A 17,242-nucleotide genomic window follows, 5' to 3' on the forward strand; every position below is an offset into this window, starting at 1 on the left:
GGAGAATATAAACTAAAAGCTGTAAATAATGGAACTAGAAAGTTTGTTTTTTCTTTATTTTCAACTGTTTAAAAAAAAGAACAGTCATTTGGGTTATTGAGGAGTAGATTATATTCAAGGACCTACTAAAAATATGTTTGTATTGTATATATAGCAATTTAACCTGGCTAATTTTTCATGAATCCCCCCTGATAATTGGTTTTATGCCATCTTGCTGGAGGTATACTATTTTTCTCAGCACTCCTGGGAATATCTGGAATATGCTTCAAGCACTCATGATAATACAACATTAAGAAATTTATCAACATACAGATTACATATTCTTATTAAAAATTAAATGTGTAGAGTACATATAAGCATTGAGGATTCCTGGGTAACATTAGTCTGCAAAGTCAGCTCACATCACCTTCAATCACTGACATTTATTCCTTTAGGAAAAGGAGAGACTTGGTGGGCACTTGATTTTTGTCAACTCTCAGCTCTACCCAAAGTATATATGTGTGCAGAGTCTCAGAGACAGTTGGCAAACCATCTTAGCTCTACCTCTGGTGCAACAATGGTTTCCCCTCTTTGATAGATCTTATCCTAATTTTCATTACTTGAGCTGTGATTGAAATAGCCCACTGCAACCTTCACCTTTCTAGAAGCTGGCGGTCACTCTCCAGTGGAGTCACACATACATGCTGCCAAACTTCTCCAGGCCCTTGGCAGGGAAGGACGTGTATTTAACCTTATTGGATACTGCCATTGCCTTTCTTCTGGAATGACCAAAAAAACTACTTCTTATCCCATTATATCTTTCCCAAATTGTTAGTTCTTCAAAGACCTCTTTCTCCACTCTGTGCACAATATTTTTGCACCCATTTTTATCATTGTATTCAATGGTCAAAATAACAATAATATTTTGTATTATGTATTTTATACATGAATGAACAAAAAACCTATAAAACATGTAATGGTTGGCAGATAAAAAAGTGCTTAGTAAAGTTTAGATATAATTATAATTGTTCTAACTAATATTTTATGATAATAGTAGAGTTGTTTTATATTAATTAAAAGAATAACTATAGCTTATTAACTATAAAGTAAAAGCATCATAATAAAATAGAGACTAAATAAAGTGGAAAGAAAAATGCATTTAAACACCAAGACTACATATTAAATTACATTTACAGACAACAAGATTTTAAGTGGAATGTTTCTTATTTCTAAAATCTTTTTTATAATTATCTTCTTGCTCTCATTAATAAATATTTATGCATAATTATCAAACTATGTAAGTACAAGTACTAGATCGGTTGGATTTTTATACGTCTTATTGCTCTCCATCTCCTCCACTGCTTATTGAAAGATCAAACCGTGGTTCCTTGAGCTCTCCGGGGCTGTGAAGATGTACAGACTTCACCTAACACAAATGGACTTTTCCCCAAAACCAGTGACCCACTAGCATGGAAGCTGAACTGTGTGTGTTCTTTTTGCCTAAGAAGATGTGGAAATAGTGTGACACCAGCCCTCTGCTGAGGGATAAGAAGCCACCAAAAGTGAGTTAAAGAATCTTAATAAAGTATTATAAGATTATAATAAAGATTATAAGATTATAAATCTTAAGTAACAGGCTTACCTGGAACAAAACTGAAGTTTTGGGCTCCAGATATACTATAAAAACACCATTTTTCTTCTTTGTGATTAATGAAAGAAAGATGATACCAAAATAGAAGAACTTCACACAGTAAGAAGTATCATTCATAAACACTCTAAGTCACAGTCACCTGCAAAAGAACACTGAATTGTTAAACACTGTAACACACTTGAATTACCAGGAAGTACTTTGCCCTGTGAGAACATGTAATATAATAGACAAGATGCCATAAACTTTGCCTTAAACAACGATGGACTTCTATATTTGTCTTGCCTGTGGTCAAGACATTGAAAATGCACTTGTTTACCTTTTTTATTCAGCATGTTCATAAACATTCTGTGTCCAGTCATTTCTTGAAGTTTTAATTGAAACAAAATTATGACATAACAGTGTCTAAAGAACAACCCCAAACTAGGTTGAAAGTGTGAAAAAAGAGTGTTATAATGTTAGAATTATTCTAAGTCTATAATTATACTAAGTTTTTCATTGAATTCATTTCTTCTATCATCTCTTCCTTTGTCTGCCTTCCTCTCACAAGATTTCACACATAGCTTCATAGTTTTGAGAGACACAACACCATCGAATCTGATTTCTTCTTTAGTTAACCAATAAGGAAGTGAACTGTGTCCTGTACTATGTTAAATATTGAAGGTACAACTTATAAAAGAAGTTAAGGTGCTAGAATCCTGTGAATCTGTTTCTGTTCTGTAAATAAGTTCATTTGTATCATTTTTTAGATTCCACATATAAGTGATATCGTATGATATTTGTCTTTCTCTGTCTGACTTACTTCACTTAGTATGATAATCTCTAGGTCTATCCGTGTTGCTGTAAATGGCATTATTTCATTCTTTTTTATGGCTGAGTAATAAAACAAACTTATGGTTACCAAAGGGGAAAGGTGGGCAGGGAGGGATAAATTCGGTATTTGGGATTAACATATACACACTACTATATATAAAACAGATAATCAACAAGGACTTACTGTATAGCACAGGAAAGTCTACTCAGTATTCTGTAATAACCTATATGGGAAAAGAATCTGAAAAAGAATAGATATATGTATTCATATAACTGAATCACTTTTCTGTACACCCGAGACTAACACAACATTGTAAATTAACTATGCTCCAATATAAAATAAAAGAAAAAGAAAACAGCCTTACAACAATAAATAAATAAAAATAATGGCTCTATCCTAAAAATAAAAAAAAAAAGATGCTACAATCCTGATTTCTAGTAGCTTCCAAACTTACTAGGGTAAGCAAAACATACAGAAGTGTAAACACATACTAGACTTTGGGGTGCCCCGTGAATCGTGTGTTTAATTGGAGTAAATCTTTGAGTGATGTATAAACCTATGGCACAGCTCCTGGGATGCTCCTTTGTGGTGCTACACACTTGGCATCTTCATAATCCCCAAATTCACTCCATCTGTTTTCCAGGTTTGTCATCTGTGCTATTTCCCCTATCCCAGGCCCCCATCACCTTCTGCTGAAGACTAAGAAGCACAAGGAAGAACAGCAGGTGATCCTCAAGGTCAGGACATTTGTTTGGAGAGTGGCCTATTGAAAACATGTCCTGCACCCATAGTGTGCCAGGCACTGTGTTAAGCCTGTTACTTACATATCTCATTTAACCCCTACCACCATCATATGAGATAGGGTGCTATTATTCCCTTTAATAGATGAGGGAACTGTCACTGAGAAAATTTTCATAATTTGCTTCAGGTCATACGGCATATATCTGAGATGGTCTGATAACAAGTCCATGTTTAGTGGCTTCACAGAGAGAACCCTTCTCAGAAAGTGGGGAGAAAATGGAAAGTAAGGGGCTGATAGAATATACTAGTATACTAAAGGAGTGGGTGTTAAGAAGATAAAGACAAATGTCTAGGGGTCTGCTTTGCAAATGTCTCAATACGCAAAAACCAGGGGGGTTTTAGGTTCCAATCTCTGATAGAAGTCATTTTATAAATAGAGGTTGTTTCCTCCAGGAAGTGGTAAGCATATCATCATAAGTGATTGAAATTTAAGTTTACAGATTGTGGGTTGCTGACCACTGGTATCTATTAATACAAACCAGAAAACACAACCAAGAAACCTATCTTTCTTCTCGATAATTTTGTTTGCCTTTCCTTTTTACTTCCTTTTACCCAAAATGCTAGTTCTTTGCTATGGATTGTGCCTAGCAAATCAATATAGATCTAATCTTAGGGTTCTGGGAACATTACTTCTAATTGAAAAATAATATTGCAGACTGAAATTGGTGCCTTGAGTTTAAACTGCTATAATGGCTTGGCAATGCTTGTGATTTCTAAATCGCACTGATGTAGTATTGGTATTTGGATATTTTAGTGGCTTTATTGACCATATGGATCTTTGCAAATGCTGGCTGCATAAACAATCTGGAGGTGGAGCACAGCTTTGGAAGTGCAGAAGGAGCTACACCTGTTTCAGTAACAGATGATCCAAGGTGCTGCTGCAGATAAAACCCATCTGGCTGGTACAAGATAGAATAAAAAAATCAGGGAGGAAGGGCACTTTCCTGAGTTCAAATTTTCTGAGGGAAACATTAAGGGATAAGTTTCAAATTGAGGACTTTAACTTTTCTGTGGGAACAGGAAACTATCTGCAGTAGGTTGTCTATTGTCACCTGTTGGAGAGCATTAGCACACTGCTGCTATATTTGGCATGATGGCATTTTCAAGTTATGATGTTACCTGAAACATACTGGAAAATCTTGTTTTGCAGCCTAATTGAATAACAGAAAATTTCAAAGTGAAATTCAGAAGGCTTTTTTGTGTTATGCTTAAGATGAACTTCAAATAAACAGTGCACTTTCCTGAACTATTTAAAACAGAAACTACTAGAGGCAAAATAAAAGGGTATAAAGTTCCCAATTCATTGACCTAAGAAAGAGTTACAGTGGCAAGGATTGGAGAAGTTGTGGACAGGGCTTCTGTGATAATCTGTGATCACCTCCCCCAAAGGGGATTCTCACACTCTTGGCTGACTATGGGATTTTCTCTTAATTCTCTGGGGTTAATAAAAGGTACATGAAAAAATCAGGGATATGGTGGTATTTAGGGGAAGTTCAAGGTTCTCATCTGCTCCCTGCTTTTACCATGCAGCCCCAACTTCATCCTTTGGGAGGAGAGTTTTAAATCTAAGCTTTTCAGGTTTAAGATACTATAATGGGCTACAGTTCAAAGGGAAGATATTTCAAAAGCACTGTAGGTCAGAGTGGTGTTTTTCTTTATTATTTTTTAACTGAGGTATAATTCACATATAACATTATATTAGTTTTAGGTGTATAGCGTAATAATTTGTTAGTTGTATATACTGCAAAATGATCACCACAATAACTCTAGTTAATATTCATCACCATACATACTTACAGAACTTTTTTTCTTGTGTTAAGAACTTTTAAGATTTACTGTCTTAGGGACTTTCAAATATGCAACACAGTATTGTTAACTATAGTTGCCATGCTTTACATTACATTCCCATGACTTATTTATTTTATAACTGGAAGTTGGTACTTTTTGAACCCTATCACCCATTGTGCCTACCCCTGACAACCACCAATCTGTTCTCTGTATCTGTGAGCTTGGTTTTCTGTTTATGTCTTTCTTCAAATGCTCTCTTCTCCCACATAGTTAAGGGAGACCTTTCAGAAGATACTTGAAAAAGGTCTAAGGCAGGGTACCATCTTCATTAGAGCAAACATTTTTTCTTCATGCTCTTTATCTGGGCACATATGAGTTGGCCTTATTTAGAACTGGAGTTTGAAATTGGGTTTGGGATTTGGGGAGGGTGTAAATGGAACAGATCTTTTAGCCTGTTTTGTTTTTGTCCCAACTGGACTTGCCTAGTTTAGGAATCATCTTCATTGTCTCAGTCTAGCCAATTAGAACGTTACAGAGAATTCAAGGTAAAAGTCCATCCACTGTAAAATGGTAATTTTTCTTTTTCTGGGCATACTTTTCTTTCAGGAACCATACAGAGAGGAATAGCAAATCCTGAGTTATTTTTAGGTCTTCATTCTAATGTCATTTTAAACCCACTTTAATATACTCTACCCGGATGTCCCTGGACTGAATTGCTGGCAATTGCTACCTCTTTATAAGTTACACGGCTGAAATATTGGGTTTGTCTACCCTATCTGGTCTTATCCTATTTATCTCTAATTCAGTCCAAGTCCCAGTTTGTTATAATTAATCTGACAAAATAAAATAGGGCAGATTCTCAGGGTTTTCACTTCTAGGAATCTGTAATTTTTAAATAGTCCTGATTTAAGACTTGATTTGAGGACTTTTAAGCCAAGTGGTTATTTGATGGTGTAAAGGAGACATGCTGTGTTAAACTACCCACATGACTCCAATTGATCTTACGAAAATATAATTGCTGCAGTATATATGCATGTCAAATATCCATTACCTCTGACCCTTTCAACATGGTTTGAAACTAGGGCCCCATGAAGAACCAGACTTCATTTACTTTTAGTCTCTAAATTGGATTTGGATTCTGTAGCAGGTCTGGATTTTCTCCTCTCTGCCTATAGTAGAGTCTTTACCTCCACACATATCTACAATTACCAGGAGAGCACTCTTTTGTCCAAGGGGCAATGACAATGTAAAACTCTTTCAAGATGACTTAACGTAGCCCATAAAGGTTTTGTTATCCAACCAATATTTACAATTGCGGAAACCAATTGCTTGCTTTATGGAGAGAACATTTCATGTATACATCATACTTTTTTCAGTGATTGCCAAAAAGATCAATTTGAGTTTTTGGTTGAATTAAAAATATATATTTTATAATGTCTAAAATAAATAATTACTCTATTATTCCTGAAGAAATTTTAGTATTTACAGAGGGAAAAAAATATGATGTTTTTATTTCCCCTAACAGTCTATATCAGTATGCTTTAAAAGTGTGCTATTTTTTTTTCAGAACCATATGTACTTTTAATGAATAAAAGTGTTAACTTCTAAAAGGTAAAAATATTTTTTATGATTACTAAGGTCAGTATGATAGAATCAAAATAAATTGGATTTTAGAGTTGAAACTCAGCTCTACCACTCCCTAACTATGGGAAATTTGGCAAATCACTTTACCTCTCTGAATTTTATTTCCCTCACCTGTAAAAAAGGATTAATGCTATAAATCTTAACTTATAGAGATGCTGGAACAATTACATTGGAACACCTACTTAAATAATAATAATAAACAGTAGTTTATTCCTTTTTTTTTTTTTTTTTTTTTTTTGCGGTACGCAGGCCTCTCACTGTTGTGGCCTCTCCTGCTGTGGAGCACAGGCTCCGGACGCACAGGCTCAGTGGCCATGGCTCACGGGCCCAGCCGCTCTGCGGCCTGTGGGATCTTCCCGGACTGGGGCACGAACCCGTGTCCCCTGCATCAGCAGGCGGACTCTCAACCACTGCGCCACCAGGGAAGCCCCTATTCCTTATTTTTTATACAGTTCTATGTAATTTTATTTTATGTTTAATATTTAATAATGTGAACACTTAATCACATCATTATGTTTAGGACCAACCAAAATCTTAAGCTGTTGGTATCAAAGATGTTATTATTTTCTTTGTGTAATTTATAAATAAGAAAACTAAGGCAGTATGTGTAATTGTTAAGAACACTGACCCTGACGCTAGATTCCCTGACTTGGATTTCAGTCACCCCTCTGCTCCAACCCCACACACAGACAAGTTATATGACTTTGGACAAGTTACTTAACTTCTACATGCTTTGGTTCCCTTTTCTATAAAATTGGGATGATGAAAGTACCTATTTCATAAAAATGTTGTATATAAAACTTTATATAGTTAGTGATATAAAGTAAGACCAGTATAAATTATAATGACTAATCTTAGAAGATTGTCTATAACCATACAGCTAATAAGTAGGGATTTTTGCCCAGGATTTCTGATTTTGAGTTATTTTTTCCCCCTGACTCCACACTGCCCTTGGAATTTCATGTAAATGTAAGTGTAGTAAGAATTTCATAGTACTGGTACATAATTACATAGAACATGCAGTAGTTCTATTTTCCTTTCCAAAGCGCGTCGATGAGAAGCAAAACAGTGCAGAGTCCAAACCAAAGGCCCCAGTCTGAGTTAAGATCATCGATTCTCATAAATTTATTGCCTCCAAAGTCACTGACATTGACTGAATGTTCAGGGCCTCTGTCTGAGTTATTTGTTAGACTGTTGCTGTGGACCCCAGATCACTGACTCCATAAATCTCCAGCTGGAATCCACTCTGTCGGCATTCTAGGTCCCCAGGTGGCCCTTACCAAGTGTGAAAGCAAATGCAGTCAATAGTGAAATAAATACATTATTAATAGTGCATCTAGGGGCTTCCCTGGTGGCACATTGGTTGAGAATCTGCCTGCTAATGCAGGGGACATGGGTTCGAGCCCTGTTCTGGGAGGATTCCACGTGCCGCGGAGCAACTAGGCCCGTGAGCCACAACTACTGAGCCTGCGCGTCTGGAGCCTGTGCTCCTCAACAAGAGAGGCCGCGACAGGGAGAGGCCCGCGCACCGCGATGAAGAGTGGCCCCCGCTTGCCACAACTAGAGAAAGCCCTCGCACAGAAATGAAGACCCAACACAGCAAAAATAAATAAATAAATTACTAAACTCCTACCCCCAACATCTAAAAAAAAAAAAAAAATAGTGCATCTATTTGGCTGGGAATGAAGTCAAGAAAGACTGTCACAAGTGATACATATAAAGTGTTCACTTTTTGAAGTTGCATTTCTAGTTTTATTATTTCACCAGTTTTGCCAAAAAGCCCGCAGAACGAAGAGCGAGATATGAAATTTCTAAACAAAGGCAATGAAATAATTTAAAATTTGATTAAAGTGTCAGACTTGTTTTCATTTGGAAAATACAGCCTCTGTTTATGAGGTAAAAGGAAAGCGATTTTCCCACTTTTTGAAAATACTTTTAGCCATTCATTGTTCACTTAAAATCACATTTTCCAAGGACACCAGAGAAAATCTCTTCTTTAAAAGTTTCTAGAACATTGCTGATTCTTGCTGGATGTTTTTCAAACTCAGTCAAGGAATTACAAAGGAAAACCCTCCAATGTCAAATTCTTTGAATAATGGCAGGAAATAACTTGCCAGATCAAAAAAACTTTTATCTATCACCTCACCCAGGGAAAGCAGAAAGCTATGTCCCTGAAAACTACATTGAAACAGTCTAGAAAAAGAAAAAGGTCACTCTCTTCCAGAGACCAGTTAGCACGTGAGGCCAAACCAGACTGTGTTCCATGAGCTTCACGAGATTCATAAGTGACCTAGATAGATGTGTGTGAGAGTGAATGCACACCCATGTCCGAATTTTGCTGTAAGAGATGCATATATCATCAAAGAAAGTGTGCTTTAAGAATGGAAGTGTCTCATGACGGGAAAAAAATTATTACTGAGGAGAATTTAGGATTGTTTAGGAATCCCTGCAAAAATAAGCCAGCCAACATGCATCTTAAAATTTCACTGAGGAAGGTTTTTTTTTTTTCTAATTATTTCCCAAATATGTTTTTCATCAAAATGGAGGCGTTACAGAATGTATAGTTTTCTAGGGTGTGAGATTCATAGATTTGAAATAGACATTAGCAGTTTTTTCATCCCACCTTCTATAGCATCTCTGCAAGGTAGTGATTCAGCTTCTTCTTGAAACTACAAAAATAAGACCTACCGTTTCTAAGTGTTCATTGTGTGGACATTGTGCTAAGTACTTCACAATTATCTCACTTAATCTTCATAATAACCCTATGAAGAAGACATTATCATCATTTTTTTAGACAACTGAGGTTTAGAACACTTACTAATTCGTTCAAGGTCAAAGAACTAATATGAACTCAGTTCCTTTTGCTTTCAAAGAATGTGCTCTTAATACCCATGATTGAGTTTTACAGATGAACAGCTTTAGTTCTTAGAAAAGTTTTCCTTATACTGAGCAGAAATATGCATTCCTATAAATTTCAGAGTAAATTTAGTACTTCTTAACTGCCCTTCAAATAAGGTTATACAGCAATCAAATTTCTTTTTACTCTTTGTTTAAAGGTAAATATTCCAGAAACAATTCTAAACTCTGCTTTGAAGGAAAACAAAAAAAGATCAGAGTCATGAGGAGATAGAGCAAACTTAATGGAATCTCTCTTTCTATCTCATCAATCTACCATGTTATCTAGATTTTTCCAACACATGGGATTAAGAGATCTTCTCCAGAAGACTGCTGTGAAATCAGAAGCTACTTAGGGTCAGTAAAATAACTGTACATCATCATGGACTGGTTTATCCATTAATTGTTTCCCTATCGAGAAGAGAACAAGGAAGGGTGATATAGTATAGGTATGTTCTGATGTATCTACACAGAAATAGGTACTGGAAACAGGATACCCTCAGGTGTACATTAAGTATAGAGTATACAATTGCTCAATGGCACCCTCAAGCAACCTCTCATCAAAATATACTTTCCTTCTAGGAGCCATAATAACATAAATTCTCCTATTAGTACTTTATTTCTGTGGGTTGAACACTCTCTCACCAGGATTTTCTACTGAAATACAAATATCCTTAAAACTCAATGTGGATTAATTTGACAGGTTCCATTTTTTCCTAACAGTAGGCACTGAAATGGAAAGAAAGGAACTGACTAGATCAGTGGTTCTTCAACTTTAGCATGTATCAAAATCATCTGGAGGGTGTGCCACAGTCCCAGAGTTCCAGGCTCAGAAGGACTTGAGTGGGGTCTAAAAACACGCATTTCTAATAAGTTCCCAGGTGATACTGATGGTGCTGTTCTCAGGTTACACACTGAGAACCACTGGATTAGGGAGTGGTGTAGAAAGGGAAATGGGGGGGGGGCTAAAGGAGAGTGTTCCACAGTCTAACTTAGCATATAGATCATTAGTGTTAGAAAATTCACAGTGCTCGTTTATAAGCCTATCTCCAATAAAAAAAATGAGGCATACCAACTCAAAGCAATGTACACCATTGCTGAATATTGGTGAGATAGGATTTGAGTCTTTGGACTTTCAGCTTTGCATTTTAGTCATGAACAGAGCCTTTCAAAGTTGAGGCTCATTAAAAAAACCTCTGAGGAGGTTGTGAAAAGTACAGATTCCTAGACCCCATTCTGGAATCAGGGCCCAGAGAGTCTGCATTTGAACAAATTCTTGTGGTCACTCAGATTCAGGAGGTCTGAAGACAACATTCTAAGAAGCAAAGCAAACACATCAGGTTCTAAGGACAGCTCACAGGGGAGGAGTGGAGACCTATGTGAGCATGAGAGCAAGCTGTGATGCCCGAGGGGACCTGAGGTAGGCTGGGGAACAATAGGATGCACATTTGCTACCCAACAATTTGGTGCAAAATAGATGCTCATTGTGGAAACAAGACACCAACTCACTATACTTGTCAAAACACTACACCCCCTCCCCTTGTATAAAAGAATCCTAACTCTACAGAGAATGTGAACACAGAGCAGCCATGTCTAATCCTCACCAGGCAGAAACCAACTCTACTATGATAAAGTTTCCCTCTAATGACTCACCATGAAAAATAATTTCCAAGGTACATAAGCATTTTGAGTGTCATCCCATAGGGGCTTATAACCTTTGCCCCTATAGGCAAATGAGGAATCCAACAGGAGAGGAAAGAGACAAAATTAAGCTTGCTTAGCTTTAACTTTTTACTTTCCCCAAATATGCAATTGTATTCTTATTCCTAATTAAGAAAAAATACCCTGCTAATTTGTCATCTTTCTTTACTCTGTTTAGCTGATCTTGTGTATGGAAACTTAATAATGAAAACAATTGTCACCATCAAAGTAGCACATCATGAAATTCTCTTGCTTATTCCATTATTTTTCTAAAAATGTCATTAAAATAAAATCATTTTTAAAGAAAATAAGGAAATAATGAAAATTCCATCAAAATTGTTTGCTGAGTACCTTTGGACTTTTAAGGGCGTGAAAATGAAAAACATATTTTTTTTAGCACTGAAAGTAGACTTTGAAACCCTATCATAAGTCATCTTACTACGTACAGCACACATTAGATTAGAGTAGAGGTCAAATCAATTCCTATATGAATACATATTCCACTCTAACTCCAGGAAAAATGATGTATCTGCATATCATTTTCTGTGAGCTTTCTATTATAAGAAAATAAGTCCTGAAGTATAAGAATTATTTCGCCAAACTCCCTGTAGGCCCTTTCAATGAATAAAGCCAAAAGCTCTTTCATAGCTTTTAAGGCATCCCATGATTACCCTCATTTTTCCCCATTTCAATTTTATCTTACATAACGCCCCCTCTCCCCACCCCTCCTGCCTTTGCCCCCTGCTCTTCTACACATATAGCCTTACGATTCCTAACCACACTTAGATTTACCTTGAGACTAATGAACTTGATGTGCCAGGGCCCCTTACATGCACAAGCCTCTTGAATGCCAGAAGTTGCTGGGAGTTGTAGAGAGTTCAAGAGAGGACCTGGAAGTCAGGTTGCACTCAGGAGGCATTTTTTTTGCAAGCATTTCTGATAAATCACCTAAAAGGAAAAAGTCATGAATCTATAAGCTTCCAGTAATTTGGTGGGATTTTACATTTTATTTTTAATAAATATTCATTTTTGCATCTAATTTTTATTCTCAAATGTGTATTCTTTTTCTTAAAGATGGCCATAAATTCTGTAAGTTTCATGCCCACAATACCTGGATCTGCCCTATTCCCAATACATACTGCCTTTATTTACATTCATTTCTTTGAAAAAGCTGTTTCTAGAATACCCTTCCATTCTCCCCATATATACCCCATTTCCCATATGTCTGTATATTAAAATAATATCCATCCTTTAATTTTTAGTTCAAATGCTACAGCCTCATGACCTATTAAATCTCCAGTCAGTATAAATCTCATCTGTACACTTATATTTCATCTCTCTTTTATCATAAATACAACTGTCTTAAATCAAATGCCATCAGTTATACATCTTTAATAAAACAAAACCATATCTTTATTGCTTTTTTTTTTATTGTCTTTTGCTTCCTTGATACCTATGCAACAACCAATGGGAGATGGAAAGTCAGGGTTGGGTGTGGCAAATTTACAATTAGAATAGCAGTCATCATATGTATAGTATTTACTAAGCATGGATACTGTGTTGGTAACTGGATACATAGTATGTAATTTAATGATCAGAATAGCTCTACAAAGCAATAGCTCTACAGCAGGAAAAAGAGGCTCACAGGTAGATTATTTGCCTAGGGTCATTGCTATGAACTGGACTGTGTCACCTCCAAACTCATATGTTGACTGTATTTGGAGATAGGGCTTTAAAGGAGACAATGAACATTTAATGAGGTCACAGGGTAGGGGTCTAATCTAATAGGACCAGTGTCCTTATGAGAAGAAAACACCAGAGATATGCATCTGTGTAAAATGCCATGTGAAGACAGCAAGTCAAGAAGAAAGGCCTCAGGAGAAACCAACCCTGCTCAGAACTTTGATCTTGCTCTTCCAGCCTCTAGAACTGTGAGAAATAAATTTCTGTAGTTTAAGCCACCAAGTTTATGCTATTTTGTTATGGCAACACTAGTAGACTAACACAGTCACACAGCTAACTAACATTGGAAACACTGGAGTTGAACTGAACTGAGGTCCATTTGATCTTCCTGCTCCAAGGTCATGCTGAAGAAATGGCTCCACTCTCTGCATAGTGATAACCCATGCTCAGTTTATAAAATATTCAAAATGTCTGTCATTCAAAAAGACAAGAGTTTCCTTTCTTGCTACTCTAAAGATAGCAATAGAGTAAAAAATCTAAATAATTTTATATTAACAAGAAGTCTTTGAAATAGGGTTTTATATTTATGTCTAATGCCTGAGTCTTAGATTTACTTCTTTAATAATTAAAATGGCAACGCAGGGGAACACAATTAAGAATGGCTGAATAGATACAGAATCGAGAAGAGAATATACGGTGGGTTTGATTTTCATTTCCTTTGCTATGTAAAAAAAATTCAATATACCATACACACTAGAATAATGAACATATTTTGTAAGTAACTGAATTACTTTGAGTTCCATTTATTAGAAGAATTTTTCTTAGAAATGAATTTTTGCCATTATGGTACATTATAAATTTTCTGAAAGCTCTATCAGGGTCAGGTTTCTACTTACAAAGCATATTGTAGACACAGAGGATAGAAAGCAAACTGTGGTCAAATATATTCTGAAACTGGGAATTAGAAAAAAAAGATTACTGAAAAAATAAGATCCACAAATTTTTTTCCAGACAGAATAATATATCAGTGCAAGTTTTTGTTTGTATGATCCAACTAAATTATTAAATTTATGGAAATTTGGGGACAAATAATTATTAGATGTTATTTAATTTATTAAAACTGAAAAGAAAAAGCAGTTCACCCATTTCTCCCACCCCCCAACCCCACCACTTCTGGGGCAACTGCTAATCTCTCCTCTGTATCTATGACTTTTTTTTTCCCTTCAGATTCCACATATAAGAGAAATAATACAGCATTTCTCTTTCTCTGTCTGATTCATTTCACTTAGCAAAATTGCCCTTGAAGTCCATTCATGTTGTCTCAAGTGGCGAGATTTTATTCTTTTTATGGATGAATAATATTCCATTCTATATATATACCACAATTTATCTATTCATCCATTGTTTCCATATCTTGGATATTGTAAATAATGCTGTAATGATTATGAGGGTCCATATATATTTTCAAGTTAGTGTTTTCATTTTCTTCAAGTAAATACCCAAAAGTGGAATTGCTGGATCATATGTTAGTTCTATTTTTAATTTTCTGCAGAACCTCCATACCGTTTTCCATAGTGGCTGCACCAATTTATATTTACAATGTTCCTACCAACAGTGCACAATGGTTCCCTTTTCACCACATCTTCGTCAGCACTTGTTATTTCTTGTGTTGTTGATAATAGTCTTCCTGACAAATGTGAGGTGATATTGTATTGTAGTTTTGATTTGCATTTCCCTGATGATTAATGATGTTGAGCATCTTTTCATGTACCTGTTGGCCATCTGTAATTCTTCCTTGGAAAAATATCCCTTCAGATCTTCTGACCACTTTTAATCAGTTTTTTTGTTTTTTGTTTGCTTTTGAGTTATATGAGTTCCTTATATATTTTGGATATTAACCCATGATTTGCAAGTATTTCCTCCCATTCAGTAGGCTGCCGTTTCATTTTGTTGATGGCTTCCTTTTCTGTGCAGAAACCTTTTAGTTTGATGCAATCCTATTTGTTTATTTTTGCCTTTGGTGTCAGACCCAAAAAATCATCACCAAGACCTATGTCAAGGATAAATAAATTTGTAAATTAATTAAATTCCTTGAGTGTAAATTTTCCTTTTTTTAGGCTATAATTAGACTAAAAGTGTAGTTACCTTGTTTTTCTGATTTCCAGGACTTAATAAAACAACCAGATGAGACTGACTTAAAGCCTTTGATATAAGAAATATTTGTAAAATTCATTGGAAAGCCATGTCACTGGTTAACTCATGCTAAGCTAGGACAGCTGGATTCAGCTTCTACTCAGTCACCATCTTGTTCTGTGCCTTTAGGTGACTCATCTCTCCTCTTTATGCTCATTTTACTCACCTGTAAAATATAAATAAGAGGATTGGACTTGATTATATGTCCCTCTCCAGTTTTATAATTTTATGGTTATAAAGAAAATATTTAATATTTGGTTTTCTAATTCTACACTCTCTTCCTTGCTGAGGTGTCCCTGAAAATCATGTTTGAAATGTATGAATCACAGGACTGGAGTAGCCTAGATCTCTCTGTAGTCTGATAGAGAAATAAAGTTTTACTGTGCTAGTTCACTGAGGTTTCAGGACATATTTGTTAACACAGCAGTGCTGAGACTATTCTGACTAATAAAAATGTACTCCCCAGTATGGCCTAAATTGTGCCCCTCCCCCCCAAAAAAATTTATACGTTGAAGTCCCAACCCCCAATGTAACTGTATTTGGAGACAGAGCTTTTAGGACCTAATAAAGGTTAAATGAGGTCATAGCAATAAGGTCCTAATTCATTAGAACTGATGGCTTTTTAAGAAGAGGAAGAGATTTCTCTCTCTCTCTCTCTCTCTCTCTCTCTCTCTCTCTCTCAAACACACACACACACACACACACACACACACAGCAGGTTCCAAAGAAAGGCCACGTGAGATACAGTGTGAAAGCAGCCATCTACAAGCCAGTAGGAGAGCTCTCACCAGAATCCAGCCACCTTAGGTGAGCAGTTCAGTACACTCTAAAAATGGGCTTAGAGGATTCAAGCTTAATTCTGGTTCAGTCACATGGATTCTCTATTTAGATTGACATGGTCCTTAACCATAAGGATAATAACCACTTGTCCAAGTATACTTCTTGTTGAGTCTCCCCTACAGTGGTTCATGCAGGCTGAAGTAAGAAAATAATGGTTTCTGTAAGCGTTAGAAAAGTGTCTTTATCCCTCTTGCACCTGATCCTCCCAGTCAATAGATGCACGTAGGGAATGCTTACAAGAAAGGGGAAGTTATGTCCACTAGAGTGGGACATGGGACACACTTATTTTGTGGTAGTGGAGGGGCAAAAATGACCCTGGCACCTGTGAAGGGAGGAAAGAACAGTAATAACTTTTCATCTTTCAGAATTGCTTTCTGGAGCTATTCACACAAACGAATGCCTGGCATGGTTCTTTCAAACTACTGCAAACACCTTAAATTAAACTGACTACTGGGTCTGCCAATCCCTGCCACATAGCTCTGACCAAAATTTGATTGCCACAACTCTTAGACTTTCTGAGAAATGTATCACAAAGAGCAGAGGATAGCCTTAGTACTGCAACTCCCATGCAAAACACGTGAACATTTTCTCCAGCCCACATTTCTATAACTGTTGCTCAGTCATTCCATGGCACAGCCCAACATAAGCTGGCTGGTGACATGGACATCCTCAAGTGGTTCCTTCAACAGCAAAGCCTAGACATAACTATTTGAACTGAATTGGGAACCCTAAGGCTTACCAGCCAGCCAAGAAATCACACTGGGGGCATTGTCACACTGCACCCCTTGACTGATGTAGGTCCCACTTGTGACAAACCCTAAATGACAAATTGAACAAACTTGGTCCCACTTCATCAGTCAGAATAATTAGAGTGGCTGACAATGCAGTGTACTCATGGGAAATTTCACAAGTCAAGAGACATAGAAACAAAGTGTGGATAGTTACTGGGATCATTTCATAGTTTGTTTTGTAGCTATAGCTACTTTCTTGTTTCATTGAAGAGAAAGTTTGTCTCCTTTTTCTAGGCAGTAGGCTTCATGGACACAGAAGACTAAAACTGTTCTTATGTAATCATGTTTAATCAGAAGTTGCCTGAGAGTTTTAGAAGAAAACTTTCATTACTTTTGGGAGGCTGAAAAACTGAATAATTTTTGAAGTCATATAGACAGTCAGAGCTAAAAATCAGTATCTTTAGAAAGGCTCTTAAAATAATATCATTATCCACTAGAAAAAAATGACTACTCTGCCAGTTTTTT

At 36.3% G+C, this 17,242-nt stretch overlaps 1 long non-coding RNA gene across 5 annotated transcripts in view; it reads right to left on the reverse strand.

Moving 5' to 3' along the window:
• Positions 1 to 1,636: 1,636 nt before the first annotated feature.
• Positions 1,637 to 17,242, reverse strand: part of LOC138842316 (uncharacterized) — a 128,474-nt gene continuing 112,868 nt past the window's right edge. For all 5 annotated transcript variants that reach the window (XR_011376702.1, XR_011376704.1, XR_011376703.1 and 2 more), the window contains exons 6-8: positions 12,063 to 12,218; positions 2,625 to 2,681; positions 1,637 to 1,769 (exon numbers count right to left, since the gene is read on the reverse strand). This is a non-coding gene — a long non-coding RNA (uncharacterized lncRNA). The remainder of the gene's footprint in view (positions 1,770 to 2,624; positions 2,682 to 12,062; positions 12,219 to 17,242) is intronic.

The sequence above is a fragment of the Globicephala melas genome, chromosome 14 (genome assembly GCF_963455315.2).
Source record: "Globicephala melas chromosome 14, mGloMel1.2, whole genome shotgun sequence".
Taxonomy (NCBI): domain Eukaryota; kingdom Metazoa; phylum Chordata; class Mammalia; order Artiodactyla; family Delphinidae; genus Globicephala; species Globicephala melas.